Raw genomic sequence first — 13,503 nt, 5'->3', positions numbered from 1 at the left:
AACTTCACTACTTCTTTCTGTTACGGGCCCAGTCTCTCAGAAGTGGTGCTTCTCTGATTTGAGACACCTGAAGGAGGCTGGAAACCAGAAAATTGTTTAACAGTGTCACTTACCAGTTTTTTAAATCTTTATTTAAGATAAAAGGAAATTATTCCAAAATATTTCCACATCCTCTTCTCTGCGACAATCTTTTAATTCAATTTTTGATGTAGGTATTTACTACATACTTGGCTTTTTCCTTTAGCCATTTTAATTTCATTTTTATCCCTCCTTTTTCCATTTTCACATGTATGTATTTTATATTGCAAAAAAAAGCTATCTTCACTTAAAATTATTCCATTTCCGATTACATATGAGCATTTGCCTTTGTATATGTGTGTTTACTTAAAATTAGGTGTCTTAAAGTACTTAACAAAATTAATTTTTTAATTAATCATGCCCATCTTAATGGGCTTGATGCCCATTAGTAAGCATGCCCATCTTAATATTTAAGGATAAGAAATCTTAATTATTTTTGTTTGTGTATTTGCCCTGAAAGTAGAACTTAAAAAGTGAGAGCAATATTGTTCGGCCTGAAAGGGGAAGTAGCTTTCCAAATCCAAGCTTGAACTCTGACAAAGAAATAAAAGGATAAAAAATCCTTTACAGGTTGGTCTGAACCAGCATATATATATATATATATATATATATATATATATATATATAAAATTTTTTTTTGTGGATGAGAAAAATGATCTTAAAACCAGCATTTTGCTTTTGATTACATCATCTTCTTAATTAAACACCTCTCCTGACTAGCAAAAGCCATGTTTAAGCTTGGAGAAGAAGGATTGCAATTATGTAAATCTTTCAATCCTATAAAAATACACTCTACCTTCAGAGGCTTGTTAAATCTCTCACAGTTGCAGAAGCGATGTTCATGAAGCCAGGAAATAGCTATAACATTATGACCAAGCTTAAACTAAAACTCACAATTCCAGCTCTGACTGTTGGATATGAAATATTTTATTAAAGATATCACAAATGATTTAGAGTAAACATAAACAATAACATTCAATGTTTATTGATTGAAATTCTCAAATAAATCTGAAATAGTGCAAATATTCAGTGGACAGAAAAATAGAGATTTCATTGTGCAATCAGTAACTTCTAACTTCTCATCACCATGAGATACAAAAGAACATTTGAAACTAGTTTTCATACTCTTTTGCTGGTTTTGGGGAAAGGCCCTTTTATGCTTTACAAAATTTTTTGGGGAGGGATCATTGTAATAACAACTGAAACAGACAGCTAATTCTCAGAATTTTTTTACACCACCATATTGAGAGATCTTCAAAAATGGGACATGGAATATTTGAACTGTATTGGAATTTTGTACATCATCTCCCTTCTCAGGTGCTTCACAGGTTCACTTCAGGCTCTCTCTGGCTGTGACCTGACAGAAACGTTTATATTTTGGATGCTTCAGAGCTGCCATTCTTCAAAATTGCGTGTAACTCTATTTGCTCAGTTCTGCATGCAAGGGGAAGACAGATTCTAATTTTCACCCTGTTATGTGTACATTTGCTAGTTGTTTGTATTTGTTGTACTTCTATTCTGGGCTTCCATCCAATACCTTTTATTAACATTTTTTCGTGGCTGTCTTTTCCATGCCACATCCGATTTTTTATTTATTTTTATTTTTAACTTATTCCCACACTTGTAATTTTTTTTAGCATGTCCTGCAGTCTTTTCTGCTGTTTACTGGAGCTGTTTTCTTCACAACATCCCTCAGCAAAGGCTTCATGTTTCAATAACAATGTGCCATTTAAACTCTCTAAAGAAGTCTTCTTGTGTTTTCATCCACTGGCATAGGATCTCCCTGTCCTAATGCTTTGAAATGGAGTCTGTCACAATATTCAGCTTAAAAGTGATCTTCTGCGGCCAAGAATTTATTTTGCATTGTACAGAAATAAGATGTTCGGCTTCTTATTTAGTGGAGGTTTTTCCCACCTTCTAACAGGGTAGTGGAAAAAGGTTGCAGTCAAGCCTGGCACACTGGTAACGTATTTTTGTATTTGTACTACTGGTCTGAAAAGTCTGGTTCAGTTTCCCTTCAGATTTAGGGAGTCAGTGAGACAGATCAACCCAAAATCTACACTTCTATCTCTGGTTAACCTCCATCTTCTCTTAGGGTCTTGTTCCATATCCTCATGGGCTAGGAGCACATTTGTAGGGATTTGAAACCCTGTAAACTGGAAGACTTTGTTGCACAGGCCTGGAAAGATATGAGGTCCCTGTGTACTGGGGGCTATCTCATCCTGACATCTGTCTAACAAGCACTTCATAGAGATGATCTTGAGAGGTGGCAACCATGGAGGTTGCCGTCCCCTACAGAATCACTGTCTTTGTGACCCGTCTGACTCAGCCACCTTTTTGTGCTTTGGAGACATTTCCAAAGATGGAAGGTAGAGAGACTGTTACAGCTCAGGTGACCCTTCTGTCCCAGATCCCTGCTATGACTGGCACTGGGCTCTCTGACTTGCAGAAGCTGTGGTCAGGTGCCTGGCCAAACCTGGGTCCACATAATACCAGCATTGCAGAGGCATTTACAGAGGTGTTGATTAACTCTCATTGTGAGATTGGGGCCCACAAATCTCCTGAGTATCCGACTCCCAAATAGATGAACCCATATGAGCTTCTGTCTATCAGGAGCCACACTGTGCACACCTCCAGCTAGAAAAGCCCTTGGAAGCACTAGGTAACAAAGGGGTTTTTCATTCAATGTCTCTCTGTCTCTTCAAATAGCAAAGGTTAAACAAGTCAAGAGGTGTCAAGAGAAGATTCTGGAGCATGCTAAGTAGCATAAGTTGTACAACATGCATTCAACAACCATAAGCAACTAAAACAGGAGGTAATTGAGCTGGTAACAAACCTATGATTTCCGGTCACTTAAATGTATGTGAAAAAGGTAAAGATACATGTTTTTACGAAAATTTTTAAATTGTGCCTTGGGAATTGTAGGGCACTGCCAGGGCAATGGTTAAGGACCACTCACAGTATGCCAGAAATCTAATATCTGACAATCGGTGAGGAAACCTGGTGCGGTTTCCCTGAAATAAATATTGTGCTATTCAGTTTTGAGTTCTTTGAGGTAGTCGGAAAAAATACCAACATAACACTTTAAAATGCTTCTATGGAGTTTTGTACATAAAACCAAAAGCTACCATACTCTCACAGACATCTCACCCAATAAAGAAAGAAAGGATAAACATGGGTGGGACAGAATATACAGTGGCTAAATAGGATAAATATTGTCAGCACAGCAGCAATTTTCTGCACGACTGTTTTATTCAAGATGTTTCTGGGGATGAACAGGTCCATCACTTCAACAGAGTTTGAAAATGAATGATACACAAAGGGCACCTTGACTTCAAATTCCTGATTTCTGGTGCAGTAATTCCTCAGCTACTTAGCAGTCCTCTGTCGCTTACCAGTAAAATGTTGCCATCCTTTAGGTGGAATGTCTATTTTTCTGTGTCATCTACAGTGCTTCAGAGGACTGGGACTGCTTTTAGTGTGAGAACTCTAATATTCCAACAAATATGAACACTCTGTGCCCCTTATTGCCTCTTTGCTTATCCACTAATTGATGAGACTTGCTGCATTTTCCATAAAGGTAAGGTCTACAGTTTTTGAATCTGAAGTAATTTTAACTTCACATAACATGGCTGCAAAGTTTGGAATCAGGATTTAGCATTGCTATTGTTGTTTGCTTATGTCTGCAAGATATAAACCAGGCAGAAAATACCACCTCTGAATTTTTTTAAAGTTCTTTGTAAAATGTGTCCGTTTATGAACATTTTTAAATTATAGATGTTCTGATTTTCTTTTTTTAGCATTTCACTTTGTTATTCTATATTTCTTGTGGGAACCTGTGTCCCAGACTGGTCAAAAGTCCTAGATATACCAGGACAAATCATCACCCTGTGTATAAGACATATAGGCTCTGTTTTCCCATCTGTCTCTTTATTTTGTGATTCCATGTGCCCTGCTTCTGGTATGGGAGATGTTGAAGCAGTTTGGGCCACCATGGCAACATTGTCCTGCTTAGCAGCTGTTTGTCCAGTCCTGGAGAAGCATCATTGTTGTCCATCAAAAGGCTGATCACTTTGAGAGGACAGTATGAACAAATTCACTAAGGTTTCATCTGAGCAAGACAGAGCTGATGCTGAAGAAGGAATCTCTAGGAACATGTATATCCTGGGGGGAAGAGAGATTTCATTTCTTAGTGAGCATTTGCCTATTTTTTTCACAAATCGCTGGCAGTACAGGAGTGTGTTTATTACCCTATGTCCATCTTGAGTGAGGTGTGGTGAGAAAGGTAGCGCCTTACTGATTTTTGGAGTGATGTATTTCCTCTTCCTGGGTGTATCCCTGGGGCTGGCAAGCTGTCAGGGAAGACACTAGAAGGTATGCCAGCTGAGATGTGCCATCCTGGAACAGGGTATTTCCCAGGGCTGTGCCTATGCTAGCACAGCTCACTCCTGATGGAGTGCAGCAGTTTAATGGGTCGAAATCTACCTCCTTCATTTCTTCTTCTTCCCCAAGCCAGAAGAGGTTAACAGGCACTTGAACAGGGATTCCTCAGCTTTAATTGTCTAGCAGTTTCTAGTAAGATACTTTCACTGGAAGACTCTTGACTCTGGAGTTCCCTTCCAGGGAAGCCCAGAATGGGTTCACTGACCTGTGGGGCACAGACAGGCTTTCACCTGAAGGAGAAATGGACAATCTGGTTTTGTTCTGAAATTACACACAGAGAAAGCAGAAAACCATTCTGAAGCAGTGGTTTGGTGAACTTTGTGCATCCTTTCTGTGTTAGGCACATATTATACATTAAAAAAAATTGAATGACTGGTAACACAAACTGCATATTAGCTCCCAACCTCCATTGTCTTGTTTTGAACCCGGAGTTTTCAAAGACAGGATTAATTTGCTGTTCCCTATATTCATTCACCCAATGCTACCACCACCCATAAAGACTTGGCATCTTGAAAATGAAACAAAAACAGCTGAACGTCTTATCCTCAACGGCCATTCCATTAGTTTGTGGTTTGGACAATGGTATTAAAAATCACTCTTCAACGTAAATGTTGGCAACAAACATGTTTTCATAACCTAAGTGACCACGATGTTCCAATTTGAATAGAACTTTCTGAAATCCACTGATATTTCAGGGATGCCAAATGGCAAAGAGTGTCAGAAAATCCATTTCTCTGCTTCTTCATCATATTTTTCTGTACCTCAGCTTGCCCAGAGAAGAGTCATTCAGTGTAATTTACTCTGTGATGGACAGACTACACAAATCTGCTAGCATACTCTTCTTCTGTGGATCATTATTGAATTAGATGTGCAGGCAGAAGAATCTGAATGTCATGCAATGTCAGAATTTATAATCTACTGTTTCATCTTGGCTTTCAGTTTACAACCCAAGCTTGTAAGCAGGTGTATCTCCAGTGACTTCATTTATTTCTGACTTCACTAAAGACTTGTTGAAGTGAAATCCATCTCTTTCCCACTGGCAGAATCTTATGAACAACAGTAACCAGCAATCTCATGGTAATACCAATAATCAAGAATTGGAATCCAATGGACAATAATCCATGCATATGCCAAAAAATGTTATTTTCTACAAAGAGAGAAATCTATATGAAATACAGAGGTAGGGTGGTGGTTTTTAAATCTATTTATGATTTTATCTAAAATTTTATTCAAATTATTTCAATTGGCTTCAGCAAAGAGTACAGATGGCTTGAGAACTCTTGGGCTACAGTCGAACTGGATGACTCAGAAGTGTTTCCAGGCTCCTAGGTTGGAATGTAAACTCTAACTACACTTTAACTCCGTGTTGGAGTGAGATGTATGTGCCTGTTGTAACGTTGCTCTCTAGCAAGGTAACTTTTATGTATGGGCTAAAGAGGAGCTACACCAAGTTCTGCTAGATGCCCTCTGCAGACAAGAGGTATCCAGCCAGGATGTAGATTTGTCAAAGCAAACAGTGCAGAGATTCAAGTTGTAGCTGTGTTATTCACATCATACTCATGGGATAATAATGTTATTTTCAAGCTGTCTAACCTCAGTAACTGGATGCAGCTTGGGAGGTGGGCTTAAGAGAGGACTAGGAAGGGAGGGAACACTTTGAATGACTTCATTAATTATTTTGGATTAGGAGATGTCATTGAGCATCATGACAGCAGTGTAGCTTCACATTTATAAATCTGTTCATATTTTACATGTCACAGTACAAAAATGTACATGAAGATGCTTTGAGATCTTATGTAGGAAAAAGCATGGTGTGTGCAAGTCAGAACACACCCAAATTGCCTGTGTCTGTAAATTTACTTTTCCACTGAAACTCCAATTTGCCATGATCCCCAGAAGCTCCTTCTAAATGAAGGGATGAGGTTACTGGGGTTTAGTTCTGGATTTCAGCAGCTCCTGGCTTTGTAATCTCCACTGATGCCAGTTCTTGGAGCAATTTGCATTTGAGTGATTAAGGGACGCTTTGTCCTTCAGGTTTTGTAGGTCATTTCACTATTAGAAGCTTGCAATATTTCTGCTAGACTCTCTCTCTCTCCCTCTTTCTTTCTTAAAAAAAAAAAATTAAAAAAAAAAAGCAAACCCGACCATTTTATCTAGGACCTTATAAGAGTCATTGGTGAGATCAGAAGCTTTAATGGAGCTGTTTATTGTAGTTCAGATAATCTCTAGCAGCATCTTCCTGGAGCTATAACAATGGAAGGGTATTTTATAGCTTTGAGTGTAATAGTATCCTATGGGAAAAAAATGTCTTTATTATCTCAAACTCTTTATCTCAGACTTAAAGAGCACACTGCAGAGACATTTTTATATATATCTAACTCAATACTTAAGAAGAACAGAAATAGACCAAAGAACAATCTTTACCTAAATTATTGAGTCTCTCTTTGTATTTGAATGTGTGCAGACAGTTTGAAAACAAGCTACCACTCGTGACAAGAGTAATTATTTTAATCTTTGTCCTGGAAACTTACTGCATTTACTCTTTGGTTGCGGAGGAACCAATTGGGAAACATGGGCAGCTCAAATTTTCTTTTTAAGAAAAAGTCTCCATGTCCTGTACACTGGCCTTTGGCAGGAGCCCACTGGACACCTGTGCTCCCAAACCTGGCCTGCTAGAAGTGCCCACTACAGATGTCAGAGCTCTTTTGTTGACTTCCTATTAGTCGCCACTTAATGGATGTGAGCCGAACACGCTTTGCCTAAGCACTTATCAATAGACAGCAAACATTCTTCTTTCCATGGGCAAAGGGTCAAACTGTTTTGCCTGGCTATAAAGCTGTGCCAGATAATTGCTGGTGATTAGCAATTTTAATTACCAGGTGCTAGGGGTCGTTGCTTGTGGAGCTTTTTTTGCTGTTGTTGTAATTGGGCAGGCTGTCAATAGGTAGGGCTTATTGTAAGCATGGGGTGTATTTTACAGATACATCATGCATCCTTTTAAAAGCAGGTAAAATAAATTCAGTAGCATAACATGCTTCTGTTTGCATCTGATTAGCTGCATAGTGCTCCAACAGGTTTTTCAGTAAAACTTGTCTGATACAGGAATCTTTAATACAACTTACTAAAGCAGCTTTTAATCCTCTTGTAAACACTTGTGTGTACTATTGTTATTGAAGAGAGGCAATGATTTTAAAGTCTTTTCCTGCTACATTGGTCAAGTTGGAACTAAGCTTGTCAAACATGTTCTACCTCACTGGTTTTGCATGCAGACTTTTAGGGGGTTTTCAGAGAATCACAAAACCAATGGCACAATTAGTAGCGAACTAATCTTTTCCCATATTCAGCAGTGAAATGGGTTCAAAATGAAACTGACACAAAAGACTCTTCTCTGATCTTCCTCGCAGCAGTAAGAGAGTAAGCAGCTATAATGCTTCAGTATCTCTTTTTACTAAAATTTCCATATGTTTCCTTTTCTTATATTATTTTACGTCAGAAGACTTGCAGACAAACTGAAGATCTCTGAAAGCCAAATGTGCTATTTACTAATCTACTTGGGTTAGAAGATCAGGCTTGTATTTTGAGGCAATAAAAAGGATGAATACCTCTGCAATACAGAGTTCTAGCTCTATTTTTACTTGTTCTGCTGCAACATCTTGTGTCCCACCTCTGATTATTATTCGTTTTTTCCAGCAATAGCCAAATTGTCGGTCATAGGCTGCTCAGGAGGAGCTGTGAAATTGTAATGTCAGGTCCTTTTAGTGTCAAAAATTGAAGATGTCTTACTGCTGAAAATGCTATAATGGTGCTTATGAAGTTCTTCAATATACCACATTCTACAGCTACAGATTATCCATACTCATTCACCTTCTCCCACTATGTAATCAGAGCTTTGAAACCTGGACTATAACCCCCCAAAACTAGTTAAATAGTGCATATAGAAAGATGCCTCTGGGGAGGAGTATGTAGTTCTCAGGGTACTCCCATCCCATGTTTCCATGGCACAGCTATACCCCATGGAAAACATGGAGCCTTCTCCTTTCTGCTAACCACAAAACCTGTGGACAAGCTGCAAAACCTCAGTGCCAGGCCTGACATCACTCCAAAGAAAACTACAAATAAGTAATATTCCTGAGAAGTGGAGCAGACCAGGGCAGAATTTGATTTCCTGAAATCAGTCCTTGAGCAGTGGAAGAAGTAAGGCCCTGGTAGCAACTGCTTTTGGCACGGGCAAAAAATTTTGGTTATAAGACTAACACATAGTTATGATGTGTTGATCAGTTTTCATAAACAACCTTTATTTCCAAGTCTGAAATCTTCGTTGCAGAAACAAATTTCTTAGCTCAGGTACGGCTATGTTTGTTATGCTTCCCTCTGTATCTTCAGCTGGAAACAGATGGTTTTTCTTCCAACACTGTGTCCTTGTTTGCCTGTAATGACAGGCTGAAGTGAAAGGTTCTTAATACTGCAAACCTATGATACCATTTTATTTCAATTTCAATGTGGACTTACATCCCCTTCTTTTTCTGTCTCCTGGTAACTGCAGTTCAAAAAGCTGTTGAAATCAACACCAGACTGGCTGCTCTTGTTGCCACTAGAAGTTCATGAAATAGATGTTTTCCTACCTCTGCTATCACAAAACTCCAATATGCCCCAAAAAGCAGAGAGAAAAATGCAGTCATCTGAACCCATTCATCCCAAACAGCTTTCGCAATGATCACAGCCTGTCTCCAAGGTCTCAGGTTTCCAGCTCACATAAATGCAAATGCCAGTAGATGATGTCCTTACCAGATACAAAGCAATCAATAGGAATATGCATGTAAGTGTAACAGTGGGTTTACTTTCTCTCACTGTTTGTGTGGTAACATGGATCTGCAAAGACCTGAGATGAGAATTCAGCTGCATTCATAATGCAATTCCTAAAGAGAGTGGATTATGGATAGAGTTTAAGCCTTAACTTTGAATTGCCTTGCTTTTGTGGATTGAAGTTAGACCCAAACAGGAGTATTTGAACATAGACTATGGTACTTTGTTGATATTAGTTACCTGCTGTGACACACAGTACATGGCAGTTGCACTGTTGTATGCTGTAAAACACAGGTATTGTACACCTGAATTATAATCTTGCTGTGATAATATGCCTCTATTGATTCAACAAAACAAGTTGTCTATTTTGTCTTCACTTAGACATCATTGTGAAGGAAAGACTGACAATCAAAAAGGTAAATATTTTGGACTCCACAACTTGTGGCATGACAAAAAAAGATAAAAGTGTTACAATTTTGAAATGAGACCTTGCAGACAATGCCACTCCATCTGAACCAGCGAAATGAACTCCCTACAAAAAATGTTTATTATACAGCAGTGTTAAAATGTTATGAACAATCATTTAAAAAATATAAAGTGAGAAATGGTCTATTTAGTGATGTACTGCTGTCTGGAGTATAAATACGAAGGTACTGAAATGTAAAATAAAGCAGAATTTTGAACTTTCACAAAAGGGCTGGTCTCCTACAATGCTTCAGTTTTTACAAGGGTTTTGTATTTATCACTTAACTCAGATAATGTACAGATTCTGAAGAGAGAATTATATTCATAGATGACTAAATTTCGTGTCTGTCATGAAAATTAAAGTTAAAAAAATAAGATGTGTAGTTTTCTTATAAAATATTTCAGTCTCATTTTACAGTGGCTTAATTTAAAAATTTGAGTTCTCTACCTTTGCAATCAATGTGTTGCAGTACTGATGGAGCACTGACACGGTGTCCTTGGCAATGCTGACTTGAAAATACCATTATATCCAGAGCATGTGAGAGGTATTGTATGAAGGCTGAATTCAGCCTGGACCAGTATTATCTAACAAGAAAATATTGGAGGGCTTTGAGAAAAGACCTGTGGAACCATGAAAGGTTCTGTTTTGGACCATCTCTTCTACCCAGAAGTTTTACTACAAGGTTGAACAGTGATTGGAGGCTACATGGAAGTATATCTGGAGGCTGCATAGCAGATCTGGCTATCCCCGCTATTGTGCATAAAAAAGTACTTGAACAAGCCACTTGGTACTCAGATTTCTGCCTGGAGTTGCCAGACACTGGGTCCAAAGGTCAAGCAGGAGCAAACTGGGCAGGCATTTCATTTGTATCTTCTACCACCTCATTGGCCATCACTGAGTCTGTGTAGCCTCAAGAAACACCTTTTTTCCCTGTCTGGCACCACTGTATGTGCAGGCTGTCTCTGTTACTAACCTTTCACTTGTGCTGCTCCCAGTCTCTGTGGAAAACTAAGTATGTCTTTCAGTGGATAGATATTCTTGCAGTGTTTTAGGGACTTTTTCAAGAACTGGTGTTATTTAAATTGTATTAATTCAAGAACAGGTGTTCCTGAATAAATCTTGAGTGGGCAGACCAGGAAAATTAGTCCAGTAAAAGTATTTATAACAAAGCAATGAATCAGTTCCTGATGATCTTTAACTACCTGATGAAACTGATGTTTAGGTCCTGTGAAGACCTCTTGAGAGACAGAAAGAAGCCCAAAGCATGCTTAGAAAAACAGAGGAGATGGGAGTGCTGAGTCATACTTTGACTTAGTAAATGTCTGCTGAAGTTCACTCATGGTCCTCAGGCTCTTCACTTCCTCATATCTGCTTGGCACTAATGCTTGCAGAGCAGAGGGAGAAGGCTGAATCATGAGCTCTCCTCCATGTCCTTCAGTGTGAATGCTGGTAGCCTAGTGGCGAGCAGGTTTTTGTGAGAGACTTAATGAAGTGGCAGAGGACTGCCCACCTCTGTTGTGCCATGAGAACTGGGGAAATGCTAATCTGTGGCAGGATGGTGTATACCAAGAGGATATGGGACACATTTCATTTTTCATTGCTCTGTGCATCTCTCATGCCATCCCAAACAGAAAGGTAATTCCAATGAAACATGAGTACCACATATTTCCACCACTGTGTATCTCTCTCATATGCAAGTTATTAACTGAAGTGCTCACAAGGTAAAATCTGGGAAAGAGACCGTGTTCCAGAAACTTTGGTGCTTGTACAGGGCATTCTTGGCCTTAAGGGACCACTCCAGCAGAATGGCAGGACTGTTCTTCTGTGAAAGGTTTGCACACTCTGGGTCTTAAAAGTCTGCTGAAGGAGAAAGTGCTGTAAGTAACATAAAAGCATTCAAACACAGTGATGTAGTGAGATGTTCAGGAGAAGACCAGGTTGTGGAGAGTTCAGTTGAATAAATTGGGTTAGAGAAAAGAGAGATACCTTCTCTCTCATTCCATGATATATCATGGTTGATGAGGGCATCAGCCACTGGAAGTAAGTCATTTGAGAATGATGCCTGGGTCCGCAGCGGGACAAAACCAACAGAAATTAGTTGCTATATTAATAGGGGTTTCAGGGATTGGAAGAGGAAGGAGAGTTTATGGCATGAAAGCATAAAAGTACGTGATGAAAGATGTTAATGTGGTAGATGTCTGCAAGAAAGAATAAAGGAAGCAAGTCTAAAATGAAATAACTAGAAGATGAAGTAGTGATCAATGTCCTACAAATAACATCTACTTTTCTAATCAAGGCTTTTTCCTGAAATGATATAAGGAGCACAAAATTTTATATGCAAAAATAATATATCAGTGACTTTTTAGAACCTTTTGCATATCTGTGAGCCCTAATGACTACAGGACAAGCAGGTGGTCTAGAAAGAGTTGCCTTAAGATGTATACAACATATATGTCGAGGAGAGAATGTCAGTTGTCTGTTGCCCTTCTCATTGCCCTGGTCTTTACATTTTTGAAAACTGTTGATCAGTGCCCTCAGTCTTTTTTTCTGGCCATTGCATTTCCTCCAACTACTCTTTTGCTATGCCCTGATCAGGGGGCATGCTTCCTGTAGATTCTTTCCATCTTCAGTGCAAATCAGTCCCTGTAATTAGACTCAATGCTTCATCAGCCTTAAGTAAAGCAGAAGGATTACTTTGTATGTCTTACAGACAACCGTCCTGTTTACACATTACAGCACCTTGTGATTTTTTTTTTTTTGCTGCCAGTGTCTTTGGCTGACATTCAGCTTGTGACAACTTTAGATCCTGCAAAGCTCTTAAGTATTTAATAGTTTCCTACTCTGTATTTAAGCAGCTGAAATGCAGAAATGAATGTGGAACTCTGCATTATTTTTTTTTGACAATTTCATTTTCTCAAAGTGTATTCAAAGTTTGACTCCTGTCCTCCAAATCTCTTCCAGCTCCCTCTGAGTTGGAGTCAGATGTAAATTTACAAAGTACAATCTCTATTCCATCTTCCAAGTTAATAGTGCAAATATTGAATAGTGCCAGACACGGGACAGACTCCTGGGAAACCCCTCTCAATACATCCTTTTAATTTGATGGTTGACCATTGATAACTAATTTCCTAGCACAGCTTTCTGGCCAGTTTTGCATCCATCCTATGGCTGCTCTTTTGTTACTGTCCTACAACTGGGGGCTGTTCCTGTGAGCACCTGCTCTTTTGTCAGAAAATGCTTCCCTCTTCCCCCCCCCCCCAACTCACATGCTGGTTACCCCGGGGAAGAGCAGCCAGAGAGGCAGTGAGCACACAGCATCTGAGGAGATCCTCTGGGCCCTTACACAGCCAATTAGTACAGTTGGGATGCCTGTGGGCAATTTGTCTTTTCATTCTATTTGGCACTCCAAAGAAATACCCTCAATGTTTATGCAGAGTTTTTTCCATATACTGCTCTTGTCCCCATGGAGGAAAGAAAGTATTTGTCTGTCTGAGAGTGAGACAGGGATAAACAAAAGTTGATGGCTTTTTTTTTTGCTTCTTAGTCTTTCATGACTTCTTCCTTAATATCAATATTCTAATACATTCTTTACTATCAAAAAAGGATGTAAACAAAGACTGTGTACTCAGATAACTCAAATGCCTTTTGGTCTGCAAGCCTCAAATACATATTTTTAACTCGGATTGCTCGGTTAAAGAATTAATACTGTGTAA

At 39.0% G+C, this 13,503-nt stretch overlaps 1 long non-coding RNA gene across 1 annotated transcript; it reads left to right on the top strand.

Moving 5' to 3' along the window:
• The first annotated feature begins 2,462 nt into the window (after positions 1–2,462).
• LOC113945284 lies at positions 2,463–4,327 on the top strand. Its single transcript, XR_003527024.1, has 3 exons — positions 2,463–2,740; positions 3,498–3,658; positions 4,049–4,327. It is a non-coding gene; the product is annotated as an uncharacterized LOC113945284 (long non-coding RNA).
• Positions 4,328–13,503: the final 9,176 nt, after the last annotated feature.

This window comes from Corapipo altera, unplaced genomic scaffold, assembly GCF_003945725.1.
Source record: "Corapipo altera isolate COAL_440 unplaced genomic scaffold, ASM394572v1 0, whole genome shotgun sequence".
NCBI classification, from domain to species: Eukaryota; Metazoa; Chordata; class Aves; order Passeriformes; family Pipridae; genus Corapipo; species Corapipo altera.
This window is presented reverse-complemented; position numbering and strand designations above follow the sequence as displayed.